The sequence below is a fragment of the Cryptotermes secundus genome, unplaced genomic scaffold, assembly GCF_002891405.2.
Source record: "Cryptotermes secundus unplaced genomic scaffold, Csec_1.0 scaffold1326, whole genome shotgun sequence".
In the NCBI taxonomy this organism is placed as follows: Eukaryota; Metazoa; Arthropoda; class Insecta; order Blattodea; family Kalotermitidae; genus Cryptotermes; species Cryptotermes secundus.
Genome location: NW_019731595.1, coordinates 66,533 through 68,776, shown reverse-complemented (window position 1 = coordinate 68,776; position 2,244 = coordinate 66,533). Strand labels below are relative to the sequence as shown.

General features: G+C 41.0%; 1 protein-coding gene across 1 annotated transcript in view; it reads right to left on the bottom strand.

Annotated features, from left to right (window-relative positions):
• The window catches only part of LOC111867260 (whirlin), a gene marked incomplete at its 3' end in the record, with an annotated part of 129,334 nt that extends 128,975 nt beyond the window's left edge, over positions 1-359 (bottom strand). The window contains 1 exon segment of the mRNA XM_023856943.2: positions 310-359.
• Positions 360-2,244: the final 1,885 nt, after the last annotated feature.

Here is a 2,244-nt window from a genome sequence, read left to right as displayed (position 1 = left end):
GTGTATTGTGACTGCTGAGCATATTGCGGTATCTGTATGTTGTTATTGTGACTGCTGGGCATATTGCGGTATCTGTATGTTGTTTATTGTGACTGCTGGGCATATTTCTTTTCGGAGGGTAAATGATATGTGTGCAGAGCCAAATAAATGCAATAGATTACCATTCATAACATTTTCAAAATCGCCCGATTCATTAACGCATCTGTACTTTTACATTACTAGTCTGTCTAGTTTGGAATAATGATAAATTAGTGATTTTTAGTTAATTATTCTTACGAAATATTTCTAAATCTGAATTTCTATACTGACTGACTTGGCTGCGCTTTATGAAGTGTGTACAGTGCCACCTAGGAGCTGATGATAGACTCGCTGAACAGTATTGAATTCATCCTCGTTGTGTCTGTTTTTCGAAAATTCAAAGCGAGGTTCCTAGCTTTTGATTGGTACCTTCATTCTGTAAGTAAATCAGGTCAAACTATGACGCAATCAGGCAATTCTTTAGTTTGTCCCCTAAAATAACTGAGACATACTGGCTTTATCGTGAAGAACCGAGAGATTCCAAACCCATTTACATGGGCTGTAGGAGGGTGAGAATGGTGTCACCGAAGCCAAACTTAAAGGATGGTGATATATTGGGTTTTTGGACTTTATTCATCGTCCTGGTTTTTAAGATAACAAATAAAAACACGACGTTTCGGAAACTGGATCTGTTTCCGTCCTCAGGTGAAGGAAAACACCTATTCTGTTGGGTCCGTTAGAAAGAGCTAGCCTCCTTCACCTGAGGACGGAAACAGATCCAGTTTCCGAAACGTCGTGTTTTTATTTGTTATCTTAAAAACCAGGACGATGGATAAAGTCCAAAAACCCAGTATATCAGTGTGTTATACACCATCGTCAGAATCCTATAGTAACTACTTAAAGGATGGTATCATGTTTTAGTCTTCGCTTTTGTGGTGCATCAATTCAGAAAATAGAAGCAAAAAGACAAAACCTGTTATGAAAGTTGTTCGTAGTATTAAATCATAACACTTTATAACGAAGGTTTTCTTTCATGAATATCTACCGCCACATTTCTCACTGCAGACAAGTGTTTACTCCTTCGATTTTCTAAAAAAAGAAATGAAAATGTACTCTTCCTGAAGAATGTGCCTATGTCTGGATTCGGACCAAATATATATATACTCGTTGGAGGGTTACAGTGCTTTTATAATTAAAATATTACACAAAAATTATTAATTATGGTCTAATTTTTTTGCTATCTTCAGACTCGAATCGATCTGCTGCGCTGTCAGTATGAAAGAAAAGGCACCAACGGCGTTGCTTTTATCGGCCGCTGTTTCAGCCGATCCAGCTCGTACGCCGTAGTAGCTTCTGGATTGATGGCAGCTGATGGCAAAGCCTACATCTTCCCAGACGTAACTAACTAGCCTGGACACAACGCTGCCTGAGGGCACCTGGCAACTACTTTCTGTAGTTGTTTGGATGCTGTGCCTCGCAGTTGCTGCTCTCCTAGACACCTAGAGGACACTCGGCGTCGATGGCCATCCCCCACCCAGACATCAAGGAGGCCTGCTTGAAGCGGATCCAGATGAGACCATAAGATTCACAGCTGTCATACTACGTTAGACAAATAACCATATTACAGGAGCCCGTGAGGATGGAGGCTGACTGCGACATCTGACAGTGTGTCAGATCCACTAAGGGCAGCGGAAATGAAACTAAATCATCGTGCATGTTATTCTTAATATATATTGAAGGCACCGTCAAATCTCATGCTCGTGCGGACCAATTACTAGCCTCGTTGGGACAGTATTATGTTCGCAGCAGGCACTGTCTATTCATATCTCCCTTCTTTATTTTAACGAATTAAGCAACTTAATTCCTCTAATGGTCACAAACTTGTAAAATATATTTCATCCCTTTCAGTGCTACGAGTACATACGAGGTATCTTGCTTATGCGTTCATACTTTTCTGTCTCAATTTATTTTCCATTTAAGAATATGACCACTGCTAGGCAATGGCTCGGTAAGTACAGTTCCGAAACTATGTTCTCAACAACAGAAGGATATTCGTTGCTGGATACCGGAGCAATAAAGACGCGGCTACAATACGCAACAAGAATGAAAGGTGTTTCCTACGTGGTCCGAGCCGAGATGTTTCCTTGGCAACTGCTTGGTACCACGCCTTTACAACAATAGTGGATCCGTGTTTTCTGTGCTGCGTGGTCCGTCCCACGACTATAT